The 12,253-nt window shown below is 41.9% G+C and overlaps 1 protein-coding gene across 1 annotated transcript in view; it reads right to left on the bottom strand.

The window, feature by feature from the left end:
• DENND4C (DENN domain containing 4C) overlaps positions 1-11,952 on the bottom strand; it is a 151,467-nt gene extending 139,515 nt beyond the window's left edge. Inside the window, exon 1 of the mRNA XM_021063184.1 lies at positions 11,544-11,952. The gene's annotated coding sequence lies outside the window, so the exon portion shown is untranslated. The remainder of the gene's footprint in view (positions 1-11,543) is intronic.

Consider the following 12,253-nt stretch of genomic DNA (forward strand, 5'->3'; position numbering starts at 1 on the left):
ACTAGCATCCATGAGGACACTCAGATAAACAACCTAAATTTACCTCTAAAGCAACTAGAGAGAAGAACAGACAAGAAGGAAAGAAATCATAAAGATCAGAGCTGAAATAAATGAAATAGAAAGGAAGAAAACTAAAGATCAATGAAACTAAAAGCCGGTTCTCTGAAAAAATCAACAAAATTGATAAAGCCCTTAGCCAAACTCATCAATAAAAAAAGGGAGAGGAATCAAATCAATAAAATTAGAATTGAAAAAGGAGAAGTTGCAACAGACATCACAGAAATGCAAAGGATCATAAGAGACTACTACATGCAACTGTATGCCAATAAAATGAACAACTTAGAAGAAACTGACAAATTCTTAGAAAAGTACAATGTTCCAAGACTAAACCAAGATAAAAGAGAAAAAAATGAAGGGACCAATCACAAGTAATGAAACTGAAACTGTGATTAAAAAACTTCCAACGGGAGTTCCCACCATGGCTCAGTGGTTGATGAATCCGTCTAGGAAACATGAGGTTGCAGGTTTAATCCCTGGCCTCACTCAGTGGGTTAAGGATCCAGCATTGCTGTGAGCTGTGGTGTAGGTCGCAGATGCGGCTCAGATCCCACGTTGCTGTGCCTCTGGTGTAGGCTGGCAGCTATAGCTCCTATTTGACCCCTAGCCTGGGAACCTCCACATGCATGTGCAGCCCTAGAAAAGACAAAAAAACAAACAAACAAACAAAAAAACTTCCACCAAACAAAAGTCCAAGACCAGATGGCTTCACAGGCAAATTCTATCAAACATTTAGAGAAGAGCTAACACCTATTCTTCTAAAACTATTTCATAAAACTGCAAAGGAAGAAACACTCCCAAACTCATTCTATGAGGCCACCATCACCATGATTCCAAAACCAGACAAAGACACCACAAAAAAAGAAAACCACAGACCAATATCACTGATGAACATAGATGCAAAAATCCTCAACAAAATACTAGCAAACTAAATCCAGCAATACATTAAAAGGATTGTACATCATGATCAACTAGGATTCATCCCAGGGATGCAAGGATTTTTCAATATCCACAAATCAATCAGTGTAATACACCACATTAACAAACTGAAGAATAAAAACCATATGATACCCTCAACAGACGCAGAAAAAGCTTTTGACAAAATCCAACACCCATTTCTAATAAAAACCCCTCAAGAAAGGGGGCATAGAGGGAACCTACCTCAACATAATAAAGGCCATATATGACAAACCCACAACTAACATCATTTTCAACAGTGAAAAGCTGAAAGAATTCCACTAAGATAAGGAACAAGTCAAGGATGTCTGCTCTCGCCACTAATATTCAACATAGTTTTGGAAGTTCTAGCCACAACAATCACAAAAGAAAAATAAATAAATAAAAGGATTCCAAAGTGGAAAGGAAGAAGTAAAACTATCACTGTCTGCAAATGCCATGATACTATACTTAGAAAATCCTAAAGACGCTACCAGAAAACTGTTGGAATTCATCAATGAATTTGGTAAAGTTGCAGGATACAAAATTAATACACAGAAATCGACTGCATTTCTATATACTAACAATGAAAGATAAGAAAGAGAAATTAAGCAAACAATCCCATTTACCATCACATCAAAAAGAATAAAATACCTAGGAATAAACCTAAAGAGACAAATAACTTGTACTATGAAAACTACAAAGATGCTGATGAAAATCAAAGATGACACAAACAGATGGAAAGATATACCATGCTCTTGACTGCAGGAATCAATATTGTCAAAATGATTATACCACCCAAGGCAAACTACAGATTCAATACAATTCCTATCAAATTATCAAGGACATTTTTTACAGAAGTCTAGAACAAAATGTTTTAAAGTTTAAGACCCAGAATAGCAAAGCCATCCTGAGAAAGAAAAATGGAGCTGGAGGAATCAGGCTTCCTGACTTCAGACTATACTAAAAGCTACAGTCATTAAAACAGTATGGTCTGGGCATTCTCATTGTGTCAAAGCAGTCAACGAATCTGACTAGCATCCATGAGGACGCAGGTTCAATCCCTGGCCTTGCTAACTGGGTGAAGGATCCAGCATTGCCATGTCTGTGGTGTAGGTCGTAGATGTGGCTCGGATCCTCCATTGCTGTGGCTGTGGCATAGGCCAGTGGGGGCTACAGCTCCTATTCAACCCCTAGCCTGGGAACCTCCATGTGCTGCGGGTGCAGCCCTAAAAACACAAAATAAACCAAAACAAAACAATATGGTCTGGCACAAAAACATCAGTGGAACAGGATAAAAAGCCCAGATTTAAACCCATGTACCTACAATCAACTAATCTATGACAAAGGAGGCAAGAATATACAATGGAGAAAAGACAGCCCCTTCAATAAGTTGTGCTGGGAAAACTGGACAGCTATAGGTAAAAGAATGAAAATAGAACACTACCAAACACCATACACAAAAATAAACTCAAAACGGATGAAAGGCCTAACCATAAGACCAGATACTATAAAAGTCTTAGAGAAAAACATAGGCCAAACACTCTTGGACATTAACCATAGCAAAATCTTCTCAGATCCACCTCCTAGAGTAATGACAGTAAACATAAAAATAAACAAATGGGACCTAATTAAACTTAAAAGTTTTTGCACAGCAAAAGAAACCCTAAACAAAATGAAAAGACAACACACAAAATGGGAGAAAATATTTGCAAATAAAGCAACTGACAACAGATTAATCTCCAAAATACATCAACACCTCCTGCAGCTCAATACCAAAAAAACAAACAATTCCATCACAAAATGGACAGAATGGAGTTCCCATTGTGTTGCAGCAGAAACAAATCTGACTAGTATCCATGAGGATGTGGGTTCAATCCCTGGCCTCGATAGGTGGGTCAGAGATCCGGCATTGCTGTGAGCTGTGGTGTAGGTCACAGATACATCTCAGATCCCGTGTTGCTGTGGCTCTGGTGGAGGGTGGCAGCTGTAGCTCCAATTCAACCCCTAGCCTGGGAACTTCCATATGCCGTGGGTGCGGCCCTAAACAAACAAACAAAAAAAATGGCAGAAGATCTAAACAGACAATTCTCCAAAGACGACAGACAAATGGCCAAAAATCCATGAAAAGATGTTCAACATCACTAAGTGTTAGAGAAATACAAATCAAAACTACTATGAGGTACCACCTTGCACCAGCCAGAATGGCCATCAACAAAAAGTCTACAGGGAGTTCCCGTCGTGGAGCAGTGGTTAACGAATCCGACTAGAAACCATGAGGTTGCGGGTTCGGTCCCTGCCCTTGCTCAGTGGATTAACGATCCGGCGTTGCCGTGAGCTGTGGTGTAGGTTGCAGACGCGGCTCGGATCCCGCGTTGCTGTGGCTCTGGCGTAGGCCGGTGGCTACAGCTCCGATTGGACCCCTAGCCTGGGAACCTCCATATACCGCGGGAGCGGCCCAAGAAATAGCAACAACAACAACAACAAAAAGACAAAAGACCAAAAAAAAAAAAAAAAAAAAAAAAAGTCTACAGAGTTCCCGTCATGACTCAGGAGTTAACGAACCCGACTAGTATCCATGAGGACAAGGGTGTGATCCATGGCCTTGCTCAGTAGGTTAAGGATTTGGCGCTGCTGTGAGCTGTGGTGTAGGTTGCAGATGCAGCTCAGATCCCGTGGTGCTTTGGCATAGGCCAGCAACTACAGCTCCAATTTGATCCCTAGCCTGGGAACCTCCATATGCTGTGGGTGCAGCCCTAAAAAGACCAAAAAAAAAAAAAAAAAAAAAAAAAAAAAAGATAACAAACTCACACTTACACGTGTATGGCAAAGGAGCATAGGAGCCAACTAAAAGAGTTCGCAATAGCCAAAGCTGGCACAATTTGAACAAACAAAAAAAATAATGGATTGGGAGTTCCCATCATGGCTCAGCGGAAACAAATCCGACTACAAACCATGAGGTTGCAGGTTCAATCCTTGCCCTTGCTCAGTGGGTTAAGGATCCAGCATTGCCGTGAGCTCTGATGTAGATCGCAGACTTAGCACAGATCTGGTGTTGCTGTGGCTCTGACATAGGTTGGGAGTAACAGCTCTGATTAGACCTCTAGCCTGGGACCCTCCATATGCTGCGGGTGCAGCCCTAAAAGGACAAAAGACACACACACACACAAAAAGTAGTACTAGATTGTAATCCAAGTATAAAATACCTATTAAGTCCAAACTGATATAAATTAATGACACGAATGAATAAATGAAGAGACAATTCTCCATGCAAAAGAATTCCAAAATAACTTATGCAGATATTCTGTCTTCAAGGAGTGTATAATGCCCTATTCTTTAAGTATGGGATGAGCTCAGTGACTTCTTTCCAAAATGTACAGAATGGAAAAAGGGAGGAGAATAACTTTACAGTGGAAAACATGACAAACAGTACGTCAGGTAATCATGACCAATATCACAATCACAAATCATGTTGATAGTATGCACCCTTGAGATAATGTAATGAAAATGGTATTTTATCTCTGCATTCTCCCTCACAAAATCGCATAACCTCAGTCTAATTTTTTTTTTTTTTTTTGGTCTTTTTGCCTTTTCTAGGGCCGCTCCAGCGGCATATGGAGGTTCCCAGGCTAGGGGTCTAATCAGAGCTGTAGCCACCAGCCTACATCACAGCCACAGCAATGTGGGATCCAAGCCACGTCTACAATGTACACCACAACTCACGGCAACGCCAGATCCTTTACCCACTGAGCAAGGGCAGGGACCAAACCTGCAACTTCATGGTTCCTAGTCAGATTTGTTAACCATTGCGCCACCATGGGAACTCCCTCTAATTTTAAAAAAAGAAAAAGAACAATATCACAGAGGGACATCCTACAAAATGCCTGACCAGCACTGCTCAAAAAGTCATGGTCATCAAGAACAAGGAAAGCTTAACAAACTGTTATACGCAAAAGTAGCCTACACAACAGCTAAATGTAATGGTGTGGTATCTGAATGGGACCCTAGAACAGAACATTTTCTAAATTTTCTAAGGAAATCTGAATTAACTATAGACTTTCATTAATAATAGACTTCCGTGTATCAATACTGGAGTTCCTGCATGGCTTGGACAGTTAAGGATCCAGTGTTGTCACTGCTGCAGACAAAGCCCTGGCCCAGGAACTTACACATGCCATGGCATGGCCAAAAAAAAAGAAACTATCTAGAAAAAAAATTTAAAACACAGTATCACTGACAATAGTCAGCATCGAAACATGAAATACTTGGGGATAAACAAAATATGTGCAAGACCTATAAAATGAAAATTACAAAACACTGTGGAAAAAACTAAAGATATTAAATAAATGAAGAGATATGCCATGTTAAAGTATTTTCAGAAGACTCACTATTATTGAGATATCTATTCTCCCCATAAAGCTTTCTGTAGAAACTGACAAACTTATTCTAAATTTATAAGAAAATGCTAAGGAAATAAAACAACCAAAACAGTTATGATAAAAAGATAATAGTGAAGGACATGAAGGACAAACATTTGACTGCAAGGTTTGCTATAAACAAACAGTAATGAAGACAATATAGTATAGGTATAAGGATAGACATCTACACCAACTAAACAGAAAGAGACCAAAAACAGACCCACAATTTTAAAAAATAAAAATAAAAAGGAATCAAATAACATATAACCTCCGAACTAGTAAGGGGTACCCTCTTACTAGTTTGGAAGGAAGGAAGGAAGGAAGGAAGGAAAGGAGGGAGAGAGGGAAGAAAAAACTCTAGAGAATAAAATAACAAGGTGCTATGACAATAACTGATCTCTTTAGACAGTATGATCAGGAAAGACCTCACAGAAAAGTAAAATGTAAATGGAACGGTACAAGCAAAGGCTCAAAGGGAAGCAATCTAAAAGTAGGCTGGTGTGACAGGTGCACACCAAATGGGCAAGGAGAAGATAAGGCTATAGAGATAGGACTTTTCAACCAGAGGAAAACAAAACAAACACAAACAAAAAAAAAAAACAGAGGAAAATGTTTGTATTACATAATAGTTCTTAATTCTATCCATTTTTTTTCCCATCCCTACCACTGCTGTTCTGAATTCTCACCTAGATGTCTACAAGATCTTCTAGCGGGCTCACTCAAGCTGCTCTCCCAAGTCCATCCTTCACAACAGAGCCAAAGATATTTAACAGCTTAAAAATCATTAAATGGCTCCCTGTTCCCTATAATGTATGGTCTTAATTTCTCACCCAACTTTTAAGACTCTTCAAGACATAGCCCCTTCAGCTAACTCCCCACTTCCCTCCAAAAATACCTGTGCCCCCACACTAAATTATTTGCATTTTAATAAAAACCCACCACATTCTTTCATTACTTTGTGCCTTTTCACATCACTCTTTCAACTTTTTTTTGGGGGGGGGCTTTTTGTCTTTTTAAGGCAGCACCCGAAGCATTTAGAAGTTCCCAGGCTAGGGGTCAGATCAGAGCTATAGCCACCAGCCTACACCACAGGTACAGCAACACAGGATCCGAACAGCGTCTGCGACACACACCACAGCTGACAGCAACACCGGATCCTTAACCCATTGAGAGAGGCCAGGTATGGAACCCACGTTCTCATGGATGCTAGTCGCATTCCCTAGCCGCTGAGCCACGAGAGGAACTCCTCCTTTGACTTTAAAATTAAGTACCTCCTATGTAAACTATCTCTAATCCATACCACCACACACTTAGGTACTTCCCTCAGTTCCTAGAGAATCACTGGCTCTTTTCTAGACTTTGCCATGTGGCAGTTATGATGCTTACCTACAAGACTATTTATCCTGCTAGACTTTAATATTCACACTATCATTCATCTTTTTACCCCTAGCAGACAGTACAGTACGTATTTAACAGATGCTTTTTTCCATGATAAAAAAATAGACTCCTGGAGTTCCTGTCATGGTGCAGCAGAAACAAGTATGACTAGGTAGGAACCATGAGGTTACGGACTCAATCCCTGGCCTGTCTCAGTGGGTTAAGGACCAGCATTGCTGTGAGCTATGCTGTAGGTTGAAGACACAGCTCAGATCCCACATTGCTATGGCTGTGGTGTAGGCCAGCAGCTGTAGCTCTGATTAGACATCTAGCCTGGGAACTTCCATATGCTGAGGGTGCAGCCCTAAAAAAAAAAAAAAAAAAAAAAAACTCCTGGAGTTCCCGTCATGGCTCAGCAATTAAGGATCCCACCTAGCATCCATGAGGACACAGGTTTGATCCCTGGCCTTGCTCAGTGAGTTAAGGATCCTGCGATGCTGTGGCTGTGGCGTAGGCTGGGGGATTAACCCCTAGCCTGGGCTAATTAACCCCAGCTCCAATTTGACCCTTAGCCTGGGAACCACCATATGCTGTGGGTGTGGCCCTAAAAAGAAAAAAAAAAAGACTCCTAACATTTATGCTTTTAGGATCTAAGCATTCCTAAATAAAGATATAATTTAACCACACATACACAATGACACACTAAATTCAAGGAATCCTTTAAAATATCTCAAAGATTTTTTAAAATCTTATAAAATGATTCTTTCAGAAGTCAAATGAATATAAATCTAGATTTGTAAATACTAAATTTGGTTGAAATGGGGTCCACTTAGAAATATTTATGTCCCACATGGGAGTTCTGGTGGTAGGGCAGTTGGTTAATAATCCAGTTTTGTCTCTGTGGTTGCCAGTTCAATCCTGGGCCCAGTGATGTGGGTTAAGGATCTGATACTGTTGCAGCTGTGCTGTAGGTCACAGCTGTGACTCAGATTCAGTCCCTGGCTCAGGAACTTCCGTATGCCTGGGTGTAGCCAAAAAAGGGAAAAAAAAAAAGAAAAAAAGAAATATTCATGTCCCACAAAACTACTTAATTCTTAAGAATTAAAAATTTCATAACAATATTACTTATTACAATGAAATGTAAAATTCATAGACACAGAAACTTGTAGCAAGTCAGTAACAGAGAGAATTAAGAATTTATATTTTGGAGTTCCTGTCATGGCACAGCAGAAATGAATCCGACTAGGAACCATGAGGTTGGGGGTTCGATCCCTGGCCTCGCTCAGTGGGTTAAGGATCCAGCGTTGCCATGAGCTGTGGTGTAGGTCACAGATGTAGCTCCGATTAGACCCCTAGCCTGGGAACCTCCATATGCCTCAGGTGTGGCCCCAAAAAGACAAAAAAAAAAAAAAAAAAAAAAGAATTTATATTTTGATCCCTACTCAATGACTTCAAGTCACACATGCGCATCTATAGTTTTTACCTTGCTTTCAGTTCTCAATCAAATACATTATAGGAGCCCTTATTATCCACTGCAAAGGAAGTAGTTCAAAGAATGTTTATATTTTCTAAAGTTTAATTTGGCCTGAACCATCAAACTAGCAAAATGATTTCATTATAGCATTATTTTAAGAGTGAAAAAGTGGAATTACAAAATATTAAAACATAGGATAATGGTTAAGTAAACTATGACAGCAGTTCCTGCTGTGGCTCAAGGGATTGTTGGCATCTCTGCAATACCACAACACAGGTTCAATTTCTGTCCCCACACAGTGGGTTAAAAGATCCAATGTTGTGGAGGCTGCAGCATAGGTCACAGCAACTGGGGCTCAGATCCCTAGCTCACAAACTCCATATGCTGCAGGGCACCCCACACACACACCAAAAAAAGAATGAAAGAAAGAAACTATGACAGTAAAACTCTGGACTACTACAAAACCATAAAATAACATAATATGCAGCAACATGTTATATTTAAAAAGACAATTGTATGAACATTAACCACAGCATTATCCACAAGTATAGACAGGATTAGTATAGTATTATACCAATTAATAAATAACATATACTAATTAATATGTAATATATAGTATATACTAATAGAAGTATAATAAAACTAGAATACAGAAAATTATAAATGTAAGATAGGTGAGAATTTTTTCTTTTGAATTTTACTTACTCATTATAATCTTTTCCAATAAAAATTTTTCAAATACCACGCAAAGCTCTATTACTGTTACTTATCTGTAAGTATCATGTACTACCATAAGTTTAAAAAATTATTTCTACCCTCAAAATACTAAGTTTTGAATTTCAAATAATAAAATTATCTGATTTTGGCATTTCCTAAAATCTGATGTTGAAGACCTACTGTTTTACCCCAGCTACACCATGGAAATTCATCCCCCAACTTTTAACTCATACAAAGGAAAACTCCAGTTCCAACAAGGCATCCCATTACTACAAAGCTGTCAATCTTTCAGATTTCATGACAATCTGAAAAAGGACGTACAACTTGTAGCACCAACATAGCAAAGATAAAATTTTAATTCATGTACTAGGAAAGCTTATTTGCCCATACTATAAATTTCAGCAGACATATTACATGGGAAGTACAAATTATAACAGAAGTTCTGTTTCACAAATCAAAAAGACCAAATGAGACAACCTGCCTCTGACTCAGCAGCTTTCTTTTTTACTTTACAACCTGTACTTAAGCTGCAGGGATAAGACTGAAACCTAACTTTCAAACTGAGCAGCAAAACCAACTTGCCTTGTCAGGAAACTCCAATGAAAACATGAAATGTTTTGGTCTCAAAAGGCAGATATATAACAGCAAAGGTGCCTCCTTGAGTTATTAATTATCACGCAAAATCCCTTGTATATAACTACAAATTAGCTTTTACTTAACATGTTTCTTTATAGAGAGCCTCAACCAAATAATCTTCCAAGTCTGGTACCGTGAATTGTTACAGCTTACACACCACTGCAGTTCTTGAAATTTAAAACATTTGCATTTTAAGAACTGTCTCCACACACCAACCCTGCTGCCAGCTTTTCCAGCTGAAAGCTCAAGTTTTTACTACAAAATACTATATTTACTCTCAACAATAGAATGGACTCTTTTACAAATTATAGAGTAAATTACTCCAACATACAACTTCAAAATTTCTAACATCACAGTTTTTCCATTATTCAAATAAACAAGTCTAAACAGTAGACTAAATGAGGTACTAGGGCCAGTCAAGTGACATTATCAGTTCAGTAAAATCAGTTAATACAAAAGATAGACCCCTAATCGCAATCATCTGTGGCAAAAAGTGGCCACAGGGGATGCCAATGAAGGGAAAGTGTGGATTGAGTTGGCCATTACTAGAAAAACAAGTCAAAGAAAGCCTATATGAGAGATTAACCTCATGCACACAAATCTAAGTTCATCTTCGAGTTCCAGTCTCACACCAAGAAGGCAGTTTATCGAATTTTTAACAGTAATACAAAGAACAAGGCAAAAAATAAAATAGAGCGGGGTTTTTTCATGGTAAATGCAGATAACCTTCCATGTTCAGAAAGTTTTCCTTTTACAACCAGTTTTGCTCCTATCACGTGTACACTTAAAATCCTACAACGCTTCGCATTTCAGATAATATGATCACCTCAAATCAAGTATTTATTGAAAACTTATAGCCTTAGCACTAACGTTCTCTATCTTACTATACCATTCACCTTCTTAATTGGGAGACGGGAAGGGAAGACCTACTCCTACAGTAAATTGAGGTCTAGGGAGAACACCTTAACACGAGTTTGCACACAATTAAGCAGGCTCAGTAAATCAATTACCCAGACTACAATGCTTGACAATCTCTCTGAAGCAAAAACACAGACAGCTGAGGGTTCATTACTGGAGATGACTCTTTCCCTCACGTTTGCACAAGTAACTTCGGGTAACTGATCTAAATTTCCTCCTGTGAAACAAACATGGGGGGGGTATTTAAAAACCGGGTCATTCCTTATTAATTCTGATGAGGCACGATCTCCAAGGAAAAGGTCTATGAATCAGAAAAAAAGAGTTCAGTGATACAAGACAGCATCCTCAATGCAAAAAAGTTACAGCTTTTTTCTGCACTAGGGACTCCTTAGTTGGTTTTATTTGTGTTTTGTCACTCACTCAGAGTTGAATGGAACCTGCCTTCCTAAAAGTCATCCCCAACAAAGAAGCCCTGAGAATCCGCCACGCTAAAGCGGATAAGGAAACGTCCTCAATCCACCTGCACACCTGCCCAGGTCCCCAGGTGCCCCGCTCTGTCTTCCAGCAACTCTCGAGACCCCAACCTTAGCTCTTCATCCGCTCTATGTCAACCCCCTCGGGAGCCCCAGTCCCAGCCCCTTTCCCCCTGCCCCCATCCAGGCGGCCGTCTCCCTGGCTGTCCAGAAGGCCCGAACCCCTCGCGCTTCCTTGCACCGCCAGGGCTCTCAGCAGCCCGAGCGAGACCCGGGGAGGCCCTTCCTGGCGCAGCCTCTCCCCTTCACACTCCGCAGGTTCCGGGGACTCCACGCCTCCGGAAATCGCGGAGAAACGAGGCCGGGAATGCCAGCCCCCGCCACTCTCCGCCTCTTTGGCGACCCCCCGCTGGCTGGCCCTCGGAACTCAGCCCTCCGAGTTGCTACCTGCCCAACGCCCTCCCGGCCCGGGAGCGCGGGCCCGGCTGACGCGCGGCGCAGGACTCCTCTGCGAAAGGCCCTCTGCCGCAGACTCACCTGCCGCCCGCTCCTCCTTCAGCGCCACCCGGGCACAACCTATTCCTGGGGCATGAAAGAACCGGCTTCGGGCCTGGACGCTCTCCGCAGGGCAGAGAGGGGGACGTGCTCCCGCGGCGGCCGCCGCCGCTGCCACCTCGGCCCGAACTGCGCCTGCGCCGCCTCTCGGGCTGGGTTTCGAGGGGCGCCGCTTGCTGCGAGGGGTAATGGCTGGGAGCGCAAGCTCGCTACGGCGCCTCGGTTCACCAGAGGCTGGCGGTGCGAGCAGTGGGTTGCCTAGGAGCTGCGTGCTGCGCTGCCACCCCGACAGCTGACGGCCATATTTCTGTTCCCTTTTTCTTTTTTTCCTCCCCCTCCTTCCGCCCCTTCCACAGAACCGCACTTTCCTTCCACCCCTCCCTCTCCCTTTCCTACTGCGGGGGCGGTGGAAAAGGGCGTGGGGGAGGGGTGGGGATGGGAGGACGCTGGGGGCGGGGCAACGCTCGAGCCCCGCCCCCAAGGAGGGCTTAAGCCGCTTGGTCACTGCTCCCCTCCCCCAGCACCTACCTCCCGATTCCTGCGGAGCGCAGGGTCAGAGCCCAGCCAGCCTGCGAGCATCCACGCGGCGAGTCCCAGCCGTAACAGAGCTAGGGGAAAAAAGGCGCCGGGTACTGTTTGCACCCCCTTTCTGCGGGGCTCAGACTCCCGCTGTGTGGTATGGCTTTATTGCC

The sequence above is a fragment of the Sus scrofa genome, chromosome 1, assembly GCF_000003025.6.
Source record: "Sus scrofa isolate TJ Tabasco breed Duroc chromosome 1, Sscrofa11.1, whole genome shotgun sequence".
NCBI lineage: Eukaryota > Metazoa > Chordata > Mammalia > Artiodactyla > Suidae > Sus > Sus scrofa.